The sequence below is a fragment of the Petaurus breviceps genome, unplaced genomic scaffold, assembly GCF_028583685.1.
Source record: "Petaurus breviceps papuanus isolate PSGF00001 unplaced genomic scaffold, PetGlider_PUasm1.0 139, whole genome shotgun sequence".
In the NCBI taxonomy this organism is placed as follows: Eukaryota; Metazoa; Chordata; class Mammalia; order Diprotodontia; family Petauridae; genus Petaurus; species Petaurus breviceps.
The window spans coordinates 23,264,321-23,290,167 of record NW_027185697.1 but is presented as its reverse complement, the minus strand read 5'-3'; the positions used below and the strand labels follow the sequence as shown (position 1 = coordinate 23,290,167).

Here is a 25,847-nt window from a genome sequence, read left to right as displayed (position 1 = left end):
ATCTATCTATCTATCTATCTATCTATCTATCTATCTATCTATCTATCATCTATCTATCTATCTATCTATCTATCTATCATCTATCTGTCTGTCTGTCTATCTATCTATCTAATCTATCATTATTGGTTTCACAGGTACTTCAAATTCAACATATGTCAACCACAGTTCTGAACTTTTGAATATATTTAGAAGGCATTCTGCTTCTTCCAGTCACTCAAGTTTATCATCTTGGAGTCATTCTAGATTCTTATCTGCCCTTCAGCATCCTGTGGTCTGTCTGTTATCATGTTTTATCAGTTCTCTTACTACAACGTTGTTCATCCATTGACTTTTCCCCATCCTTTCAGTCTTTAAACAAATCATTGATAAAAACGTTAAATAATGCATGTCTCTGAGGAACTCTGCTGGAGGTCATATTTCAAAGTGACAGAAACATTAATGGCTACTCTTTGGTCTGATTATTTAAATGATACTATGTCCATGAAATTGGATTATTATTTTGGCCACATCTCTCCACATATTTCAAATGAACAGTATGAGAGACTTTATCAAATACTTTGTTAGGTACATTAGTATAGAAACTCTGTACTGAAGAAGAAAATGTATATAGCTAGGAGAGACTTTTTCTTGATAAATCCACGTGAGCTTTTTGTGATTACTACTTCCTGCCTTATCTAGATATTCACTAATTTTCACTTTAACAATAAATATGTTCTTGAATTTTACTTAGATTGGAAGTCAGGTCTCCTGTCCTGTAGTTTGTAGACCCTAGGCTCTTTTTTTCTTTGAAAATTGGGACATTTGTCTCCAATTTAGTGGTATTTCTCTTGTTCCATAAGATACTCAAAAGTTACTGAGGATGGCTTAGCAATCACAGCTGCCAATTATTACAATGTCTTCAAATGTATATCACTTGGACCTTGTAATCAATTCTCAGCAAGGACAGGTAAATGCATCCTTATGATCTCTCTAATATATTTCTTGCTCACTTCTAATCCAAAGTTTTTTTTCCCCCGTTGGTGAGGAAAAAAATCCAAATGAATTGGGAAGCTAGACTTTTATTATCACCATCCAGTCATCAACTCCTGTTATCAAACTTATCATTCCCTCATCTTCCTCAAAGTATGTATGTGATGATCATGGTTGCTCAGTGGCAAATCTCTCACTGAGAGAGACAATACTCTATTTCTTTCCTCTTACTTTGGTAATTATTCAGGTTTTCTATTCCCTTCTCAGAGTGCATTTTGCAAGAATGGGAGGAACTTCAAATGGAAAGATGAACTGCTTAGGCAGATGTTTAAAACATTAACCATCATAATCTATCTTTGCACCTATAGTAATACATCTTTGTTGCTTTCTGACTGAGCCAAAGTTATCTTTAGTATTGGGTGATCATCTGTCATTTTCCAGATAAGTGGTATAATGTAATTAAGCTTGTTGAGTTTTATGTTGCTACTGAATTTATTCCAACATTAAAGACAGATGTAGATGTTGTCATAGAAACCACAAGAAGTTTCAAGAATGTTACTCCAGCCTAGCATCTGGATTATGAAGATTCTTCATAGGATATGGACTAACCACATGTGGGAATATATGTTTCAATTAAAAGCAATATTTTAAGTGTTAGCTAGGTATATGAAAATATTTTCTTCCTACACAATGAATGTATTTTTTCCACAAGCATTTATTAAATACTTACTACACAACAAGCATTGTGGTAGGTGATGGAGATGCAAAGGTGAAAATAAAAAAAAAATCTTTGCCTCCAATCTATAAGCAGAAAAACAAAGAATGGCCATCTGATACCTAAGGACTATGCTCATCCCAATGAAGTACATTCCTGGAGGCTTGAACCCAAAGGATCAGTTCTCCCCTTGTGATTACTACTTCTCCTTTCTCCTTTCCCATACATACAAAACGCCAAATTTCTCTATGAAGTATAAGAATTGTTCATTTAAACAATCCTTTCCCCTATGTCTTGAATTCTCTTTACTGAAATGCTTCTCATTCTGTTTTTTGGATTTACTCGTATGAGAGTATATGTTTATTATAAAGAGTTACTATACACCCCTTTCCCTTCTAGTTATGTATTTCCTCTGACTTCATGTGAGTAGGATCTGGGAGGTCAAATATATTTTTTGGGAGGACTTATAATTCATAGTCCATGTTTTCATCTTGTTTTTATTTTGTCAATCAATGAGAATGTATTAAGCATTTGATATATGATCAATGCTATGCTAATCTCCAGGGATACAATACAAAAATTGTCCTTACCCCCCACAAGCTTATATTTGAATAGGGAGACAACATGAATATAAATACTTATATAGATACATATGAACAAAATGGCATAATAATGAAGGGGAGGGTTCTGTTGAGTAAATCAGGACTTTTCTAGCTTTATTAGGATGTGGAGGAGAGAGGACAAAAGAGCTCTATAACTGATGCCCAGGGAAGATTGAAGGATGATAGATGACATAGAGAAGGCAGAAGGGCACAACTTTCACTTGGCTTTGGTTTTTCAGCCAAGGGAAATTTTCTTTGGATTGGAAAGGACAGAACAAGAATGGTAGGTAGGGAGTGGAGATCCAAGATAAATGAGAAGAGAGGAACTAGCTGCTATTCATGAGTTCAAATCATGAATCAAAGATGGCCTCCCTGCCAGGGTACTGAAAGGAAGTTGTGATTATTGAGTTCCTTTGATACATTGTGGAGAACAGAAGTTTCACTGGATTGGAGAATAGAGGGCATTGTACTGATTTGAAAAGGGAAGGATTTTGTAAGCTCTAGGCCATTGAGCTTGTCTTTTCCTGAGAAGATTCTAAAATACATTGTGAAAGGAATGGTTGGTGAACATCTAGAAAAGCCTTCATCTGAAAGAACCAGCTTGACTTCAAGAACAGGTCATCAATATTTCAGCAAAGCCTTTGACAAAGTCTCTTGCTGTCCTTGTGGACAAGTACAAAAGAGGTTTAAATGATAATATTGGGGCCCTTATTGAGGAAACAAACCCAAAGATATCAATGTCAATTAGGAGAGAGGTCCTACTGAAGCATCTCAGGAATGACATTGGTGCTGTATCTTTCCATCTTTCTCTATGACTAGATGAAGTCATGGGTGTCGTTCTTATTTGAGTTTGAAACAAAGCTGAGTAATAATTGATATGTTTGAGGATAAGTGTCAGGATGTGAAGATGATTTCTGAGTTACCTCTCCATTCTGAAATTCTGTTACTTTAGTCATCCAACTTTTTAAGTCTACTAAAAGAGATCCGAACAGCCCTGGCCTACTACATCTTTCAATACTCCAAAGTCATTATGCCACTACTAGGTCTGTATTCCAAAAGAGATAAAACACAAAAAGGAAAAGGTCCTATGTGCAGAGAAATATTTCTAGCAGCTGTTTTCTGGGGTCAACGAATTGGAAATTGAGGGGATTTCCATCAGCAGGGGAATGGCTGAAGAAGTTGTGGCATGTTATTGTAGTGGGAATACTATTGTGCTATAAGAAATGATGAGCAAGATACTCTTAGAAAAACCTGGAAAGACTTGCATGGGCTGATGCAAAATGAAATGTACTGTGTACAATAGAACAGCAGTATTGTAAGGTGATCAGCTGTGAAGGACTTATCTATTTTCAGCAATACAACAATCCCAGGTAACTCTGAAGGACTTATGATGAAAAATACTATTCATCCCCAGAGAAGGAAGTGATGGTATCTGAACACAGATTGAGTCATACTTTTGAAAAACTTTATTTTTCTTGAGTTTTTGTTTGTTTTCTTTCACAACATGACTATTATGGATATGTTTTGCATGATCCCATTCATATAACATATCAAATTGCTTGCCTTCTCAATGAGAGGCATGAGGAGGGGAGGAAAGGAGAGAATTCGGAACTCAAAGATTTAAAAACAAAATTTAAAAATTGTTTTTACACGTAATTGGGGAACAATAAAATACTAATATTTTTAAAAGGAATACAAAGTCATTGTTGCATCTGAATTAAATAAAATAGAACTGACAGGGACATTTATGTATTCCATGGACAGGGACATTTATGTATTCCATGATTTCATTGGCTTAAGTGTAACAATGACTACCCTGACTGTCATGTCCTGGAGGTCAGGTGTCTTCTATTTTATCCTTCCCCCAGAGATTGGGTGGAGGAGTATAGGCTCTCTGTAAGTGATTCTAGACTCCACTGATATTGTTACCTCAATTGTAGGGGATGGATGGTCCCCTACACTCTAGTTACACTTAACCACTGAGAGTTGGATTAGTTTTTATAGAAGAATATTTACTATATAAGGTGTTATCACAAATATGCTTAGTTTCCTAAAATGTAGGTGTAATCCTCTCCATCCCATGTACCTCCTTAGTCTCTAGGAAAGGTAAGGGGATTAGGTTCACAGATTAGTTCAGTTCTTATAGAGCACATGGACCGAATTAAAAGTTCAACCCTCCTCTTGAACTTGAGTCTCAGGCGTTCTAGCATTTCTGGGTTTTCCTTCCAGGCTGGTTGGCTACACCATCTTACCTGCAATATTGTCTCCAAGGTTACCATGCCTTGAATTCCTGAGTCCAGTAGGTATCAACACAGGAGCCTGAAACTGAAAAGGACAAATGAAACAGAATAAAGCACGAATAAGACAAATGAAACAGATATATGAACTTGCTACCTCGCATTACGGTGAAAGGGAAGCTGAGGAAAGAAGTCCTTCTCTTCTCACTCAGTTTATTTTATGGTTTCTACACTGTAGATGAACTGTGATCTTTACGCTTTTGATGCAATACAAAATAGTGAACAGGAAAAAGTAAGGGTTCAAGAAAGGGTGACTGATGCAGTATTGAAAGTTTTATAGACTAAAATATTTGCACTTATGTAGTCAATCAAAGGAGGTTATACCCTCCCATGTTGTAGGGGATGAAGAATACCTCAGTCTTAGGAAATCTAGTCATGGCCAGGCAAGTCACCTTATGAGTGCCTTCATGTTAGGAGATCTGTGCATTCACCAAAGGCAAGTCCCATTATGTAGAAAACTCTTTGAGGAACTTTCTCTACAAAAGTAGGTCAGCATCTTCTTTGCAACTTAGGGAGCTGCATAGAGTACTGAGCTATTAAAGGATTTTCCCAGGGTCACACAGCCATTATGAGTCAGAGATGAACTTTGAATCCTGGATTGGTACCTTGATTATTATTTTTTCCATCTATGCTGTCACAGACTGGTGTGAGAGTGATTTGGTATGTCCTACAAAACCACAATGGCTAAAAATATGGTCTTGGTGAAGAATGGGAGAGCCTTATTACCAATAGGCGGCAGTATAGGATCAAAATTCAATTTAAGAACAGAATTTTTAAGGAAGATGTGTGTAAATATTGAAAGCATTTTTTTTTTTTTGGTGGTAAGAAAGAACTGGAAACAAAGTAGATTCTGATTGATTGGGGATAAGGATGTGCATGGAACCTGTGTTTTCATTAGCATAAGGAGCATGCAGGCAAGGAAATGCCCTCTTTTAAAGCAGGTAGGTAGTTTGGGATTGGGACACTGAGAGAGATTTGGCTCATGTCACATGACTAGGATGTGTCAGGACTAGGACCTGAGCCTAGCTACTCCTAACATTGAGGCAGACTCTCTAACTATATGCCTCTAGCTCTTCTACCTACAATCTCCTATGTGTTGGGAATGGAGTTTATGATATATGGATTAAGGAAGTATTAGTCTACCAAAAAGATGTTGAAAATGAATTACTAAGAAGCATGGGGAGATTTATGTGAACTAATATAAAATGAAATAAGCAGAAGCAGGAAAATGATATACATGATGGTTAGAACAGTGTAAACAAATAGAAAAACAACAATGTAAACAAATACAACAGCAACGATAGCAAAGCCTTTACCCAATGTTGGGTAATGATGATGACTAAATGGGGGTCTAGATGAAAACATTCATTGCCTTCCCTTTAAAAAATTATTGTAAAATTTCTTGTCAATAAACACAAGGATTACAGTATAAAAATAAGAGATTTGTATAAGGAACTATGAACTTCTATAATGTACTGTTTTCAATTAAGTTGAAATCTTTTCTTGTAACAAATGTTTATACAAATAAAACAAACGAACACATTATAAAGGAAAAAAAAATTCCCTTTTTAAAAAGTGGGGGAATATAGGTGGGGAATATTGTAATACTGTCAGACATGTTAGATGTATTGAATGTCTTTGGCCTAACTGCTGCCTTCTTGACTTTCTTTTGAATTTTTGTAACAAGGATACAAGAGTTATGAAGTTAATATTTAAACATTGTTAGGACATGAAGACATGTTTCATATCTGATTCAGGCTCCCTGAATAGGGAAGAGAGATGAGTATATTGGGAAATGAATATGACATAAAGGCAAAAGCTATTGATGATATTTAAAAAGAAAAAATATAGACTCATGAAAATTAAACAAAGCTTTGTCTTCCTTCCTGATTTCCTACACCATCCCAAACTAAAATAATATTTTCCCTATTCTCTCCACACATACAATGCAACACATACACATGTTTCATCCAGTTATTGATACTTGATAACTAACTCCAATTATCTGGTGATAACTACTAAGTGGATATTCTAATTGCAATATTGCTGACCTTCCCAGACATCCTTGTTTTCATTATTGTTCATTTCTAATTTGTTGTGATGACAGAGGAAGGAATGTTTCCTCTTAAGGAATGATTGATTCATATCACTCATTTCCAATCCATTTTCTAGCTCTTTGCTTTCTGCTACTTTGGAGAGCTACCGCAAAAGACCATCAAACCAGGGAGCATCTTGCATTGGTATTTAGTAGATATGCCAATAATTAAAGGACTTGCTGCCAAAAGAACTCGGAGTGATTTTATTTTATACTCACATGAAGTAAAGAAGATTGGGGTCCAAATGGGACAGTTAAGCAGCTGTTTCAAAAATGCGAGTGTGCCATAAAAATGATTATTGCATTGGAAAAAAAGTGTAAACAACTTCATTCATTTGTTCCACAGATATTTGAGTGTCAGCCATGCACAAACCCAATAGGGAGAGATGCCAAGAACTATAAGATCTGGATCTTTCCCTCCAAGTAGTTACAACCTTATTGGGTAGACACACTTCATAAAATCATAGAATCTCAAGGATGGAATGGATTTCAGAATTATCTGTTTCATCCATCTATCTATCCATTCATTCAACAAGTGTAACATGTGTGTACTGACCTAGAAGAATCTTTCCTTAGAGCATACATGGGTATTTGTTAGTTGATCTTAGTTCATCACATCAAAGGAAGCCTGAGAAAATCTACTTTCTAGAAAAGCATAAATGTGGAGTTTGCAGTGCATGACAAGGAAGTGTTTTCTCAACAGAAAGAGATGTACTCTTGTATTTCCTTCTTTCTGGATATGAAGTATGGGGAAAATTTTCATCAGGACTTGGGGGTTCAGTGAGGGAAGGAGTAACTGATCTGTCTCCTACCTATCTTTTATGCTTCCCTGAACATGTGGCTGTCTCTTTCTCTTCTGCCTTTTCTTTCTAGATCTAGCCTAAGGCCCTGAATATACTGCCCTTGATGGTGTGTGGGTGTGTGTGTGTGTGTGTGTGTGTGTGTGTGTGTGTGTGTGTGTGTGAGATCTGCTCTGAAGAAGAGAACACCATGTTTCAGGTGCCAAGTTGGTTTTAACAGACAAGATTAGAAATGCTTTCAAGGCTGATACCATGTAGGGAAGGGTCAAAAGCCTTTATTGCATCAGAAATACATACAATATTAAAAATTAGCTCTGCCCAAGAGTAGAAGAGACATTCTGGGAGGTAGTAAGTTCCCTGTTATGAGAGATACTTTAGCAGTAGTTTATTAGATATATTGTAGAAAAGATTTTAGTCTCAGTTAGGTTATGGAATAGATGACACTTAAGGTTTCTTCCAAATTTCAGTCAATATTCAGTCAAGAAGCATTTATTAAGTGCTTACCGTGTGCCACGCACTGTGCTAAGCACTAGGGATACAAAGAAAATAAGAACAGTGCCTGGCCTCTAGGATCTCACATTCTAAAGGGGAGACAACATAGCTATATACAAGAGGTATGTAGAGCAAATAGAAGGTGCTCTCAGAAGGGAAAGTACATCCAGACTGTGGAGTCATTCCCTGGGGATAGGGGAAGGAGAGGACAGATCTGCATGGGGGCAGTCAAGAACTATGAGAGTATTTGGTACCCAGCTGTGGGAAGATGATGAAGTTAAGTTCAGAAGTCAAAATCAGAGCTGGGCAACCCTAAAGAAAAATTTGACCAGTTCCATAGTTGTGTTTTCCATGAAACCTCTATAGTCACCTGCTTCTGGATACCTGACCCAGCTGGGTTCTTGGTCCACAGAAGGTCTATCAGCATGTGACTAGTATTCAGACTGGAAAATGGGGCTCCCATGCTTCTGACCTTATCTGACATTTCTATAGGACTGTATCTTTTAGATTAAAATTTAAAATCAATTGTCAACCCTTCACTTAGCAAATTCCAATGTTTTTCTATTGCTTCCAAGATCAAATATAAATCCTCTGCTCAGCTTTCAAAGCTCTTCATTCTCTGATTTCCAATTCTCATTTCCCCCAGGTTTTTGCATTGTATATTCCTCATGTACTATGTATTCTATGATACAGTGACACTAACTTCCTTGCTATTTTTCTAACAAGACACTCCATCTCCTGATTTCTACATTTCCCCTCATTTTTCCTTGTTCTTAAAATGTTCTTCCTTCTCCTTTCTGCTTCCTGGCTTCCCAGGTTTTCAATTCCCACCTGATACAGAAAGGCTTTCCTAGACCTCCTTAATTCTAGTGCCTTCTCTCTATGAATTATATTCAGTTTCTCCTGAATATGACCCGTTTGTACATAAGAGTTGGCATATTGTCTTCCTCAATAGAATGTGAGTTCCTTGAGAGAAAGGTTGTCTTTGAAGACAGGGAGAAGAGAGTTCAGGTAGACACCTGGGGTATAATCATACATAAAAGTTGGGGAAATATTTGATTATGCTGAGAAGGTGACTGAGGGTTTGTTAGACAGGCAGAAGGAAGAAAACAAGCAATTACTAAGTTTCTAATAAATGCCAAATGTTATATATATATATATGTATATATATCTATATATCTTGATCTTCAAAAACTTCTGTGAGATGGACACAGTTATTATCCTTATTTTAACATGGAGGAAACTGAGGTTGAGACTTTCAGAAGCGCAGAGCTAGGCAGTGTCTGAGACCAGATTAGAACTCAGATTTTCCTGATTCCAGGGTCAGTGATCTATTCACTGTACCACTGAGTTGCCTTTGAAGAGTTTTCTGAGGAGAACCAAGACAGAGTGTGTCCAACACAAAAACAAAAGCAGGGAGGCTAGAGAACAAAAGGAAGAGGGTTCTCAAGATGGCAAATATGACAGAAAGTTCAAGGACAACTGAGAACCATTAGATTTAGTAGCAAAAATATCATTGGTGACATTAAGGAGAACAATTTTTAGCCAATGGTGTCCCAGAAACACAGAGTCTCTTTGGGAGGACACCAGCAGCTAGTTAGTCCACTCTCTACCCAAACAAGAATTCCTTGCACTGGACACTAAACCTGAGGAGTGACCATACACTCTTTGCTTGGAGAGTTACAATGACAGGGAACCTACTCCATTACAAGGCAGCCTAGTATCTTAGTGGATATCTCTAACCCTTGGGAAGTTTTCATTGAATTAAGCCTACATTTGTCTCTTCTAAATTTCTATCTATTGGTCAAGATGGCAGAGTAGAAACAGGACTTCTGCTGGGCTCCTACTTCCAATTCATGTAAAAATTACTCTAAACAAACTTTGGAGTTACAGAACCCATGAAATGATAGAGAGAAGTTAACTTCCCACTGAAGACAGCCTGGCAGGAAGGGGCCAGTGCAGCACTCTGGGAGCCAAGCCAAGCCCCATGTGAGCCTGAGGTTTTACCCTCAGGGAAGCCACAACCAGCTGCAGGCTGGAGGTACTTCAGATCACCAGCAAATGTGGTGGTTTCCAGAATGATCAACCCATAGATGCCAAAGACAAAGTAAGAGATCAGTGTAGACTTTGTGGGAACAGAGAGTTTGGGAGTGCAATATGGCCTTTGCCCCTCAGGAGAATCAGTTGAGGCTTGGTGGCCATACAGCCACTGCCTAGTGGATGCTTCAGAGCTCCTGGCCTGCACATTGTAGGGGGACCAAGCAAGCAGTATGAGGGTCAATCATTCTTGCTTTAACCTGCTTGGATCTGGATTATTGTCCAGGGTGGAGGTGCTGGGATACATGATCAGTTTGACAGAGAGGGTGGAGGCTTTGGAGAAGGCACCCAACTAATAGCTCCAGCAGCCAAGAAACCCCAGTGGTTGGGAAAAAGCTCCCCTTTCTGTTAGCAGAGTTCTACTGTGGCAAAAAGCTCAAAAGTCAAATAATTGAGTGGCAACCTAGGCCAGCAAAGGAAGCAAAGCAAAAAGAGCAATCTGACTTTACAATCTTATTTTTGGGAAAAAAAAGGATCAAAGCATGGAACAGGAGGAAGACAGTGAAATCAGAACTCCTCCACCAAAAGCTTCCCAGAAAAATATGAGCTGGTTATAGGCAATAGAGAAGCTTAAGAAGCATTTTGAAAACCAAATAAGAGAAGTGTAAGAAAAATTGGGAAGAGAAATGAGAATGATGCAAGGAAATTATGAAATGAGAGTCAACAACGTGACTGAAAAAAATAACACCTTAAAAAATAGACTAACTCAAATGGGAAAAGAGACTCAAAAAGCCAATGAAAAGAATGCCTTAAAAAGGTGAATTTGCCAGATGGAAAAAAGAATCTCAAAATCTCACTGAAGAGAATCATTCCTTCAGAATTAGATTGAAACAAATGGAAGCTAGTGACTTTTTGAAAAATCAAGATACTATTAAATAGATCCAAACAAATGAAAAAATAGAAGCAATGTGAAATATGTCATGGGAAAAACCACTGACCTAGAAAATGGATCCAGGAGAGATAATTTAAAAATTATTGGACTATCTGAAAGCCATAATCAAAAAAAGAAACTAGAAATCATCCTTCAAGAAATTTTCAAGGAAAATTGCCCTGATGTTTTAGAACCAGAGGGCAAAATAGGGGTTGAAAGAATCCACTGATCACCTCCTGAAAAAGATCCCAAAAAGAAAAGTCCTAGGAATATTATAGCCAGGTTCTGGAGTTCCTAGATCAAGGAGAAAATATTATAAGAAGCCAGGAAGAAACAATTTGAATATTGTGGAAACACCATCAGGATAACAGAGGATCTGGCAGATTCTACAATGAGGGATTGAAGAGCTTGGAATATAATATTTTGGAGGTCAAAGGATCTGGGATTAAAACCAAGAATTACCTACCCAGAAAAACTGAGTATCATGTTTCAGGTGAAAATATGGTCATTCAATGGAATAGAGGACTTTCAAGCATTCTTGATGATAAATCTGGAGATGAATAGAAAATTTGACATTCAGATACAAGAAGCAAGAGAAGCATGAGAAAGTAAACAGGGAAAATAAATCATAAGGAACTTACTAGAGTTGAACTATTTATATTCCTACATGGAAAAAAGATAATTGTAACTTATGAAACTTTTATCCGTATGAGAATAGTTGAAGGGAATAGAAATGTATATGTATATATATATACACACACACATACATACATATATATGTCTATATGAGCATATTAATACACATGTGAGTGTGTGTATATATGTGTACAGGTATACATATATAGACGGATGGCACAGGACCAATTTAATAGGAAGGGATGATGCTTAAAAGGTGAAATTAAGAGGTGAGGGAGGAATATAATGAGAGGAGATGGGAAGAGACAGAATGGGGTAAATTCTCTCATATAGAAGAGGCAAGGGAAAACTGTTACAATGAAGGGGAAGAACTAGAAGGCAAAAATGAATGAGTCAAACTTATTCTCATCAAATTTGGCTTTGGGAGGGAATGACATACACACTAAATAGGGTATCTCACCCTACGGGAGAGTAAGGGGGAGGGGATGAGAAGGAGGATGATGGAAGGGAGGGCAGGCTGGGGGTGGGGGAGGGACGTTGGAAACTCCTACTTTTTTTTTTAAGCAATTGGGGTTAAGTAACTTTCTCAAGGTTACACGGCCAGTTATTTCTGGGTGTGGTGCTGAGTATCTGAGGCCGGATTTGGAAACCCCTACTTTTGAAAAGGGACACAATCAAAGTAGAGAATAGAACAAATGGGGGTGGGATGGGATGGAGGGAAATATAGTCAGTCTTTCACAATATATCCACTATGGAAATATTTTGCATAGCTACACATTTACAACTTATATTGAATTGTTCATCTTCCCAATAAGGGTGGGTGATGAGGGAGGAAGGGAAAGAATATAGAATTCAAAGTTTTAAAATCAAATGTTTATAAATATATATATATATATATATATACATAATTATTATTATTATTTTACATGTAACTGGGAAATAAGACATAGAGGCACTGGGGCATAGAGATCCACCATGTCCTACTGGAAGATGGAGGGGGCATGGGGGAAAATATGGGAGAGAGCATATTGGGGGGAGGGGATATTCAGTGGGATCACTGTTTTGGGGTGTTAGGTATGGGAAAATGGGGAGAAAATTTGTAATGAAAATCTTATGGAAATTAATGATCTAAGATAAAAAAAATAAAAACAATGTTGTTCATAAAAAATTCTATCTATTCTTCCTAGTTTTTCCTTCAAACATCAAAGAAAACAAGTCTAATTATTTTTTCTTCCCCAGTCCTTTAAATATCTCAATGTAGCTGTCTATTCTACAGGCTGTACATCTCCATATTCTGCAACTTGTCTATATATCTCACTAACTCAAGGCTCTTTACTAACCTCATTATCTTCTGGACATTAGCCAATCTGTTAATGTCTCTCCTAAAGCATGGTGTCCAGAACCAAACCTAACACTCCAGTGGAGGATTGACAAGTCAAATGTACAGTGGGCCTATGTTGTGAATTAGTACTAAATGATCTCAATCAGTCAAGAAACATTTACTTAGCACCTGCTGTGTCTCTAGCGCTGAGTTAAGCTTTGGGGATACAAAAAAGACAAAAGATAGTCTTTTCTCTTAAAGAGTTCCCAATCTAATGGAACTGATGTGTCATTTTAAGGTAGCCTAATATAATGTTAGCTTTTTCTCAGTCAAAACATATTGTTTATTCCCATTGACTTTCCACTTCAATAGACCCCTCAGATGTTTTAAAATTTTATAATTTTATTGTTGCCTTTTCATATCACATTCATATCCTGATATTTCCCCACATGTCAATATAATTTCATATGATATAAAACAAAACAAAAAAAGGAGACCAACCAAACAATCATTTCTGACAGTGTCTGCAACTTTCTGCCCCCAAGTCTTTCATTTCTTCACCACTAGGGGATGTATCTGTTCCATTCTCTCTTTGTATCCAAGATTGTGATTGCAATTAGGATGTCACCTGGAGAGAACATTGACTCTGAAGCCAGGGAAGCTGGGTGCCCACCACACCTCTGATCCTTACTCCCTGTGTGATTCTGGGCTGGTCACTTTAACATACTTCAGGTTCATTTTCCTCATTTGTAAAGAAAGTGAGGGAATTAAGAAGCCCTCTGAGGTGCTGTCCAACTTGAGATCTAGGGGTCTGAGTCAGAATCTGAATTCAGTTGCCTTACAGTGCTTCTGCCTTGGTTCCCCTCAGAGTACTCTTCAAAGGCAACTTGGTGGTACAGTGAGTAGAGCACTGACCCTGGAGTCAGGAAAATCTGATGTCAGATACTTCCTAGCTCTGTGGCTCTGGAAGCCACTTAACCTCACTTTCCTCAAAATAGTGTTTTCATTTACATTATTTCATTGTGTATATTTTTTTCTGTTTTGGTTGCTCTGTATCTTTTCATATGACATGCCATTTTCTTCTGAATCCCTCATATTCCTTATTTCTTATAGTGAACATGTCTCATTACCTTTATGTTTCACCATTTGTTCATTCATTCCCAAATTAAGGGCAGTTGTTAACATTAAAAATATTGTCTATCACAGGGGTGTGCAATACATTCCACTAGGGTATGCACACAAGTGATTTTACTTTTTAAAATATGAATGTTTATTGAATCCTAAAAGGGCATCATTTTTATTTGCCAAACAAAATAAACACTTGACCAATAGTAGTGACAGTAGTAGTAGTAGTAGCCATAGTATCAGTAGTAACAGCAGTAGTAGTAATAGTAGTGGTGGTGGTGGTGGTAGTAGTAGTAATAGTAGCAGCAGCAGTAGTAATAGTAGCAGTAGGAGGAACAATAGTAACAAGAATAATAATAATAGCTAATATGTATAATGTTCTTCCCGTATGCCAGGCATCGTGCTAAGCATTTGCAATTATTGCCTTTTTGATCATCACCACAACCTTGGAAGGTAGGTGCTATTAGTATCCTCATTTTAAAGGTGAAGACACTGACTCCATCAGAATTTATGTGACTTGCCCAGGGTCACAAAGCTAGGTGATATCTGAGGCTGGATTTAAACTCGGCTCTGACTGTCTATAGGTTTGATACCACTTAGCTGCCCCTAATTAAGCTTAGGCATAAAAATTTTATCTAAAATTATCTAAATAATTTTATAGTAATAAATTATTTATGACAAATAATTTATAAATAACTATATAATGATTTTAAATAACAACATTCAATACTTGAAAAGTTGAAGGGCATACACAATTCAATTAAAATGCAATCTTGGTCCTACTCTCAGAACATCTCTAACTCATGGGAAACCTGAACTCCACCTCTGGTTTCTCCATTTCCCACAGGTGAATTTTGGCCTTACTTTGCTAGGTCTCAAGCCTGCACATCACTCCTTGAGGGAAAGGACTGTCTTCTTTGTATTTGTATTTGTATTCAGTGTTTAGCACAGGGTAAGCATTTAACAAATTAGATTTCTAACCTCTGTCTGCCTCTGTCTCTCTCACACACACCCATTGGTTTTTCTGTGCTTAAGTACACGGGCACACACTATATGCATTGCTATGAGAAGTTGCTTGAATATTTAAAAATCTGCAAGACCTTTCTGACATTGACCTCCTCATATATGTGCCCTGTAGTAAAATCCATTTTAAAATCAGAATGACCCCTCCCACCCAAATAATGCCATTCAGTCAGTCACATGTCCCCAATTTAGTGGTTCCAAATTAGGGTGATAAGGTTAAGACTTTATTTAATTTTGTTTGATAAGATTTGGTTCAATTTTACTCATTGTGTAATTGTTTCCTTGTTAAAATCATTTTGGTTCCAGAGTTGGTCGTCAAACAAATCAATTATCTCTCCCATCTTTATCTCTTCTGCAAGTTTGACAAACAACCTATCTTTTCCTTTATCCCACTTATTTCTGAGAAGTTTATAAAACACAACACCAAGGACATATCCCTGGCAACCTTCCATGGAGATCTCCATCTGAGAGGACATTGAACTCTATCAATAGTGACTCTCTGTTCATTTAACTAGCTCTAAATCCATCTAACTATGCAATTCTCTAGTCTACACATTTTAAGCAATAAGAAACGTATGTTACTTTGTCAAATGCATTGAAAAATTCAAGTAAACTGTCACTATGCCATGTCCCTGATCTACTATCTTAGTAATGCAATCAAAAAAGGAAATGAAGTTAGTTTGGCATGACTTGTCCTTGACAAAGCCATACGGACTGTTTGTGATCATTGCTTCCTTTTCTGGGTATTCACTGACCATCCCTTCCATAGTATGCTCTAGAATTTGTATTGATTTGACCTAAGTCCATGTACTTGTAGTCTGAAAATTCCATGTTTTCCTTTTTTGCAATGAGTAAACTATATACCCTTTTCCAAACCCGTGGAACATCTCTTATTCTGCACAATTTTCCAAAGATCAGTGAAAGTAGCTCATGATTCATAACTGCCTCTTCTTTCAGTCAGTGTGTTTGACGCTTATTAGGACAGGTGACCTTACAGGTAGGTGCTCTCTTACTCTCTCCTTTCCTATATTGGGTTTCATCTTTCTATTAGCTCAATAACTTATTTTCATCTTCCTTTTCCAATCAAAGATTCTCCTTGGTGGATCTATGAATGGAGCAGTTGTCTCTTCTCTGTCACCTGTGACCATCCTTCTATCTACTCTAGAAGGTGATTTGGTATTTCTAGTCAGAAGTTTCTCAATGGGAAAATTCTCTAAGAACAAAGATTTTCTTCAGATCACAACCTATATTTTTCACACAAGGGTGGACGGAAAGGAAAGTCTAATTTTTAGAGCCTTGGGCTCATTCTTTCAATTTATTACACGTGCTTAAGAGGAACCACTAGGTTATAAATAGCTTACCCAGTTTAATTGAAAGTAGAAGCTTCAGCTGCTGAAGAATACAACATTCCATCTGCTCATTGACTTTTGTCTGCCCACATGGAATATGCTACCACTGTCTCTATAGAATACACATTGGCAACCGATCGATATGTAGGTCCTATCCAAAGTGCTCATTAGTATCTATAAATCCTAAGTGCTTGGTTGGACAGTCTCCACAAAGAAAAATGGATGAATTGCCTTGATCCCAAGCCTTTAGGCAGAAATCCAGGGCTACCAAGCCATGGTTGCTTCTTTCTTGCCCTAAGAAAAGTTTTTATAAAAAGTACAAATTGAGTCTGAAATATGAAGGGCAAGTGCCTGACTGACTTCCAGGATACTTTAACCTGCTAAAAATGTTTTGGGTACCACTTCTCACAGCCACAGCAATAGTAATGATAGCTCATATTTTATAAGGTGTAGGTTTTCTGAAGGTCTTTGCTCACAAACTCCCTTACACATAAGTAATGACATGTGTTGGGGGTTTTACAGATCCCTGTTTTAAAGACAAAATAAAGTAATGCTCTAAGTAAAATGACTATCCCAAGCATATTTGTTTAAATTTAGATGGTGAAGTTGGGTGCCATGCATGGTGAACTGCCTGTCTAGGAAGGCTGAGGCCTTATTGTCAGGGGTTTTAAATGATAAAAAAAGACTCTGTGTTTGATCCTAGAAATAATAGGGAACCATTGATGCTTCCAGGGTGTGGGAGTGACATATACAGACTTGTGTTTTAGGAATATCAATTTGGCAACTTTATAAAGAAGGATTAGAGAAGGCCAAACCTAACATATATTGAGTTACTTGTGTTATAATAAAGATTCATAGCCTCTATCAGACAATAATACAAAAGGGAACAGACTATCCCAACATTTTCCAGCACATGAAAAAATGCTGTCTAGGATTAAGGGTTGGAGGAAGTTTTGAATATGAACCACACAGTAAATTGTCCCAATGAAAATATTGAAAGTGAGTTGCCTCTCTAGAGACTGTATCCTCTCAGTGGCAACTGTGTGATCTTCAAAGCATACCCTTCCTCTTAAAATCTCAAGATCACACCCTGGAACATGTGAGGTGAGGGCAATCACTTGAGTGTCTTTACTTGTATGCTGGGGACAACTTGTACTTTAAAGGACACCAGTCAAGGCAAATGGGACAAACTTCATTATCTTTGGGGGGTGGGTGGTATATTTTGTTCTGTTCTTTACCAGGGTAAGTGGACTGGTAGATGAGGAAAAGCAAGAGATATATTGTATGCCTAAACATTGCTATACAGGTATAGATCTTAGTATAGTATATACTTAAATTGATAACTGTTGGCAAATTCTGATGATGTATTTATGAAGAGGAAGGAAAGACTAGCTCAGAGGAGCCAAATGTCCTCAAAGGGCTGCATGCTGGTTATAATTCTTGAATGTGACCCAAATCAGATTAAAATATAATTGGAAAATATTTAACAAAATAATACAAATCCAATTTGACATAGATAATAATTTCTGCTTTGTTAAGTCACTATGTGGTCTATGTGAATTTTTATTATAATTTAGTGACCCTGTTTCTATTTGTGTTTGATACCACTGGGCTAGATGACAGTACAATTCTGTAAAATGTGAGTGGTTGGATGATCAGACCCAATGACTGTTGATTAAAGTATTGAGATAGTTAGATGGTGTAGTAGATAGAGTGTTTGTAACTGTAGTCAAGAAGACCTGAATTGAATTCTAGCCTCAAAACTTACTAGCTATGTGACCTTGGGCAAGTTGTCTAATCTCTGTTTGCCTCAGTTTTCTCAAATGTAAATGTGGATAATAATAGTACCTATCCCCCAGGGTTGTTGTGAGAATCAAATGAGGTAATATTTGTAAAGTTCTTAGCACAGTGCCTGGTATACAGTAGATGCTATGTAATTAACTGTCTATTATTATTACTCTTATTGATAGCCTAGAGTGGTCTCTACAAAGATGTCCTTAGCAAGCTATTCTTTGACATCCTAGTCACCATTTTTTGTCAGTGACATAGTTGAAAGTATAAATGATATTGTCAGATTTTCAGAAACTACAAAGCAGAGAGGGAGAGCAACTACATTGGGATATACAATCAGTATCTAATAGTACCTTGGCTTCCCTATTTCTGATGAGGTCAATAGCACCCTCTGGTTTAGCTTTACAGCCTTGGTACCACTCTCCATTTCTCATTTTCACCCATGACATATATCCAAATTGTTGTTAAGTCTTTTAATCTCTTACTACACAATATTTCTTACTTCCATCCTCTCCTCTCCACTTTCTTGGCAACCACTCTTGTTCAAGCCTTAATCAACTCTTACCTCGACTATTGCAATAGCCTTGGTCTCCCTGACTCATCTTTTCCAAACTCAATCCATCCTCCACATAACTGCCAAAATGATTTTTCCTAAAGTGTACATCTGTATTAGCACTTTTTTCAATAAACATCAGTGGCTCCCCAATGCTTCTAGGATCAAATACTAATTATATTATCTCTTGGTTATTCTTCAACACTTAGCTCTAGTACCAAGTTCTTCATGAGAACATTTCTGATCTCCCCCCACTAATAATTAGGAATATCTTTCTCTCAAACCCCAAGGTTTCCATTTACCTGTTTGTGTCTCACACATATCTACACATGGACACATTATTTCCCCCATTGAAATGTGAATTACTTGAGGGTAAGGACCATTTCACTTTTGTCTGTGTGTCTCTACTTTCCTAGTACATTGCCTGGCACATGGAATGTAATTAACACATGCTTAGGGGCTGATTTATTAATTTAGGAAGATGAAATACAACAGGGGTAAATTCAGGAAGTGTCAACTCTTCTCTGGCAAGAAGGCTGGACTCTTTGGTAAAGCTATGTAGGAAGTCAGAGTTCCTCTTTTGTACAGGAAGGTAAATTTCATCTTTTTAAGTCAAAGGATTCTTGTCATGAGTGTTATAGACCAGATACCTCCTAGGGGAGCAGTTGGTCTCCCTTCTAGTTTTGAGCATCTGCGAGTCTGTCTCCAGGCTCAAGCAAAAGGCTTATAGAAGGGCCAGACATTCAGGGAGGGGGGTTAGAAACCAAGAAGTCATCAGGGACAAGAAGCTTAGGTCAAAGATAGAGCATCAAACTCAAGTAAGACCTTGAAGCTGAAGTAGTGTGATGACCTAGGACCCACTGGTTTTTATCCTCTTCGTTCTTTGCTTACACCTATCTTTTGCACTGGACTGGGAGCAGGTGTTTTGTGGACATTGGGGAGGAGAGGCATGCATGTTTATGTGCATCACCTGCTGTCAGCAATCAATCAATCATCAACCAATTGCCAATAACTTATTAAGCACCCATGTGTCCAGGTGTCAGATGTGCTCAGAGAAGACTAGTATTTCTGGTGGGAGGGCTGTTGAGCCCTTTCAACACTGATTTGCACCCTTGATTTCTGCCTGACCCACCCAACTCTCACCTCTGGCTCCAAGAGTCTATAGTATGCACAGTGGTCATACCCTGGTAAACTGTTTTGGCAGGCAGGCTAAACCGGGTTGAAGGTAACCAAGGAGTCTCAGAACTGTTGATGAGTTAAGGGCATGTCCACCCTAAGCATGTGAAGACTTCCCCTGGTGAAAAGGGCAGATGAGAATAATTTGTTCCAACAGCCATGAAGGCAGTTGCAGCAGGCACTGTGGAGCACTTAGAGCTTGGTTAGACACTAACATGCCAGCGTTATTCACTTTATCTTAACTCATCACCAGTCATCTTGACTCTGTCCTGCCAATGAATTGGGATCACTCTGGAAGAGAGAGGCCAATGACTTTGTGCAACTCTCTCTCCCTTAAATCCAATTTATGAATGAATCAAAAGACATCAACTATATGATTTTTATCATTTTTACCCATCTCAAAATCCTGTGACAACAGTCAAATGATGAATCAGCAGGTGTGGATACCCTGGGAGCTGTAGTCACAATCCTGCACACAGGTGGCCCAGGCCATAGGGTCATCTTCTCACTGGAGGCAGAAGTGAGATTCAGCAGTCCCTGAGCAAGCTTTTAAGGATGAGATGAGGAAGGGGCTTAAAAGGTGCCCTCAAAATTTCTGCTTTCCAACCCTGGCATTATTACTGTGGCAGGTGGGGATATGTCCCTGTGCTCAAAATACACCAAAATGTACAAAAACTTCTGCAAAGATGATTCCATTCACCATGGGCTCATGGAATGTGGGCACTTACAGACAACACAACATCCAGTAGACCTGAAAGACAAAAAGCTCTTGTGGAAACATTCAGCAGGTATCACGTCCAAATAGCAGCCATGAATGAAACAAGGCTGGCAAATGAAGGCAGCTCACTGAAGCTGGAGCAGGACATGAATTTTGTTTTCTGGACAGGCCACAGTGAAGGGCAATGACATTGGTGCAGGCTTTGCAATCAAAACTAATCTATTCAAGAAACTTGCATGCCTAGCAAAAGGAGCCAATGGCAGGCTCATGAAAATGTGATTGCTACTTGCAGGAATATGCCATGCTGCCATCATCATTGAATATGCTCCCACCATGATGAACCCTGATGAGATCAAAGAAAAATTCAATAAGGACCTGGAGACCCTTATCATCACGTGCCAAAAGATGACAAGTTCATAACTCTGGATGACTAATACCAGAGAAGGTTCATGCTAAGAGATCTGGTACGAAGCCCTTGGGAGGAATGGGGCTGGAAAGAACACCAGCAATAATTACTTACTACTGAAGACTTGTGCATCTCATGACCTTCTCATCACCAACACTGTCTTTTGTTTACCTAAATGCATTGAAACTTTTTGGATGCACCCTCACAGCAAACATTGACATTTAATAGACTATGTGCATGTAAGGAGAAGAGAAAGATGGGATATGAGAATGACAAAGGCAATGTGTGGTGCAGATCGCTGAACTTATCATACTTACCCTTTCCAAGTTAAAAATTCACATTTAACAAAAGTGGCGGCCCCAAGGCAGACTGCTCACCAGAAAACTTATTGTCAATAGGGTAGAGGGCTTCTCTGAGCAACAAAAATTTGTTGCTAATTTGGAGAGAAAGTTGAGCTAACACACAATTGGCAACAGGGGAGCAAAAAAAGGAGCAGACAGCTTTCAGCGACATGGTATACGGCACTAGACTTGCTTATCTGGGTCAGAACCCTTGCAAACATCAAGATTGGTTTGATGAAAATGATAGGGAAATTCAGAAACTGCTAAATGAAAAGCAAGAACTCCACAGGGTTTACCAGTAGGATAGTTCATCCATTTTTAAAGAAGGCAGCATTTAACTCCATTAAAAGTAAAGGACAAATAAAACTTAGAGAGATACAGGATTCTTGGCTCAGTAAGAAGGCAGATGAAATTTAGTTTTATTCTGGTGGTAATAATACAAAGCATTTTTATAAGACCTGAAGGTTATTTGTGGGCCAAATAAATATGGTGCATCCCAACTACTCTGTCCTGATGGAGCTACATTCATTAGTGACGAGGATATGATCTTGGAAAGATGGGATGAACACTTCCATAGTGTTTTCGACAAATCATCTTCAATCAATGCTGAAGCCACTGACTGTTTACCTCAACTTGAAGTCAATCCCTCCCTTGTTGAAATTCCAAATGAAGAAGAGCTTTTTAATGCCATTAGTCTTCTCTCCTATGGCAAAGCACCTAGTGCTGATTCTATTCCAGCTAAGAATTACAAGGTGGGAGAGAGGCCATTGCTCATGCAAAAGCTGCCTGTAATTTTCATTGTTATATGTCGAGGAGGTTATGCCCCTAGGAAGGAGTTCAAGGATTCCTTCATTGTCCACTTGTATAAAGCAAAGGAAATAGATTGTTTTGTGATAATCACAAGGGGTTCCCTTTCTTAGTCACTGCTGGCATGTGGACATTTTGGAGCTGTATTGGATTTGAGCTCAGAAGCCTTGGGTTCAAATCTTGGCTCTTCCAATAACAACATTCATTTAGGGCAGTCTCTCCTACTCCCTGAGCCTCGGCTTTCTCATCCACAAAATTATAAGGTTGGTTGAAATGACCTCTTGGGTTCCCACAGTATTAATGAAATAATTGCTGGGTTTAGAGTCAAAAGAAATGGCTTTAGATATTTTCTCTTCTACTTTCTAATTATGTGACCTTACGCAAGTTAATTACTGTAATTTCAGGTGGCCCTAGATCCCAAAAGAACAAAATGAAGGGGTTGGACTTGACTGCTGAGATTTCCTCAAATTCTTAGGCAATTATCCTGTGACCTGGAAAATAATCCCCACTCTGTTACTTACTAACTACATAACCATGGTGAGACATAACTTCAATTTATCTATAAAATGAAGAAATTTGGTTGAAAAGCTCCCCAAATCTCCTGCAAGTCTCAGTATTATGCTTGCTAATCCTAAAATCCTAGGTACCCTATAGAAGGGGCAAAGCTGCCAGTGATGCCTGATTTATTATATAAAATGGTTTACACATGTCATTCCATTTGATACTCTCTTCTCCTTGGGTTGGACAGGGAAGGAATTGTTATTGTCCCCATTTTATAAATAGAGAATATGTGGCTTGTTCAAATTAAATGACTTGCCTGAGGTTATTCCATAAGTGAAACAGCTCGTGAGACTGACACTCAATGAAACTGTAGTATCTCGTCTCTCTAACTGCACCACACACCTGCTATTGGACCTATGATGGCTCTCTGGTCCCTCAAGTCCAGGAACATCTGTCTCGCTTTCCAAGGCTCCTGTCAGTCTGGGTCTAGCCCACCTGCCTAAATCTCTTTCCCATTTCTTTACAACACTCGCTCACAACTTCATATTTTAGGCAGTCAGTCCAACTTCTTGTGTCTAATTGAAAGACAAATTGGACATATCCATGGTGACCTATTCCCATCAGCACTATAAGCGGAGTCATGTAGTTGGACATTAGTAACTCAGCAACCAGTGAACCCACTGTATGTGTATATGCAACTAGCACTTCAAGTGCTGAAGTCAATAATTGCAGATGTAACTGTCCAGATGCTGATAAGAAAAATCCCTATTCATGGTAACACAATTTTGATGGTGCTTGGAGATCAATTTCTAAGCTATCTCAAAGAGAGCGCTATTTCAAAAGAGTGTACAAGCTAAACTAGAGTAAGATTCATTTTAATAACTAAATTAATCCATTAACAAGTACTTATTATGTGCTCTCTATGTGTCCCACACTGTGCTAAACACTGAGTGTGAAAAGAAAGTTTATAAACAAAGCAACCACAAACCAACAGAAAACAGACCGAGAGGACTTCAACAACCAGACTGCCAACTTTGATGGCCTCTTCTCAATTCTTGCTTTTTATGACTTCTCTGTAGTCATTGACTCTGTTGACTACTTTCTCCTCCAAGACACTGTTCTCTTTAGGTTTTCATGACACTGATCTCCTGGTTATCTTCCTGCCTGTCAGATCAGTCTTTTTCTTGCTATATCTTCATCCAACCCTACCTCAGTTGGTTGCTGTGAGAATACTTTGAATTAAGGCATGGGAAGCACTTTTTGACCAGATGTCCTGAGTTCTAATCATCTTCATGTGAGGGCTTTAGCAGAGGGTGTAACTCACTAATCAATCCACAGTGACACCTAGCTGTTTTCTTTGTTCCCTCCCAATTCTGAAATTTGCTAGTTTAGGCTATAAGGCACAAGGCCATAGATTTAGGGGTAGAAAGCACCTAGTCCAGACCTTTCATTTTGTTGGGGAAACTGAAGTCAGATGTTTTGCTCAGAGCCCCATTGCTAGCAAGTATCATAGAGGAGATTCAAACTTAGAACCTCTACCTTCAAATTCACTTTTCTTTTTGCTACCATACAACCTGATCTCCCAATTCTGATATTCTGTGTTCTTCTGAACACATATACAGCAAAGGCAATCCCTGTGACATTTATTTATTTATTTATTTTGTTCTTTGGAGGGGGAAAGGCTGGGCAGTTGGAGTTAAGTGACTTTCCAAGGTCACACAGCTGGTAAGTGTTAAATGTCTGAGGCTGGATTTAAACTCAGGTCCTCCTGATTCCAGGGCCAGTGCTCTATTCGTTGCACCACCTAGCCACCCCAACCCTGTGACCTTTATGACAGGATACAGAAGGGCTGGTTTCCTCCACCCATAGCTGAATTCATACATTGTCACCTGGGAAGCTGTCACTAGTAAAAACCACAAGTCAGAGACCTCTTCTTTTATTAGATGCAGCTTCCCACTCCTTTTCTGTTGTCATGGGCTGGGAGGGGTGGACTAAGTTACCACTTGGGGTCTATTGCAGCATTCTAAGGCCCCCAGAAGCCCTCTCAATGCTGAGCCACCACACAGCCAGGAAGAGCCAGGAAATTATTTATTCCCAAAGTCTCATGCTGAGTGACCTTGCTATTGATTTCTAGGGAAGCCAAACACATTCTATGACTTGTTCTAGCTCTGGTGTTGTGTTCTATGATATTAATATCTGCCACAATAAATACATAGTTTTAAGTCGCTCTCCTATTCATTCAGTCCAAGCATGGACCCTCTCCCCTCTCAGGAAACTTAGTTTCCTTTTCTGTAAAATGTGTCAGTTAGATTAAATGACCGCTAAGGCATCTTTCATCTCTGAATCATGCATACTATGATCTTATTCCCTAAATTACTACTAAGGAAGTCTGTAAATAGCTCGTTATGACTGCAAAAGTAACCAGGCACTGAATATTCCAACAGATACTTTGTTACCTTCCAATAATGCATTATAAGCCTGATCCCCATGCACCAAATTATGGTATAATTCATTACACATTCTCACAAAAAGGATCTCAAATATGTGCTTATTCTCATGCTATTGTGCGGTCCCTCTTCTTTGTAAGGCTTTGCTTTCCCAATGAGGCTGAAATGTCTCTTTTGTTGCCCCTGCCTTTGTGACTAATGGTAGCCTAGCAAAGAACAAGGCTGCTAAGTGAGAGGATTTAATTTCATTAGAAAATTTTAAATTGCAGAGGTGAAACAACAGCAGCCTCCCATTGGGGGAGAGCAGTGCAGAGCAAATGACTGATTTCCTCAGAGTTGAAAGGAGCCCGCTGATGAGAATTTGTCATTTGCTGTCAGAGTCTGGCCTGGCAGCTTGCAGGTCTACTTTACCGAGGGGGGATCTTGGGCACCTCTCACTGTTTGCCCACTCATTCAGATGCTCGTCGTTCCTAGCTTCAAGATTGAAAGGAACAATGACTTTACACCAGGATCTGCTCTTCACTGTCTTAACTCTATGCATGCAATTATCTGCACAGCAGGCTTCTCTAGAGACATTATTAGCTTCACAGAACACACAGGACAGTCAGGCACTCTGTGTACTCATGTCCAGGCTCCTTAATTCAGTGGATTATAAATAATTCATTACATTTTAACCCTTAGAAGCCATATGCATTTATTTATAGAGCAGTGAGGC

The 25,847-nt window shown here is 38.4% G+C and overlaps 1 pseudogene; it reads left to right on the top strand.

Annotated features, from left to right (window-relative positions):
• LOC138145901 (uncharacterized) overlaps positions 1-21,050 on the top strand; it is a 131,615-nt pseudogene extending 110,565 nt beyond the window's left edge.
• Positions 21,051-25,847: the final 4,797 nt, after the last annotated feature.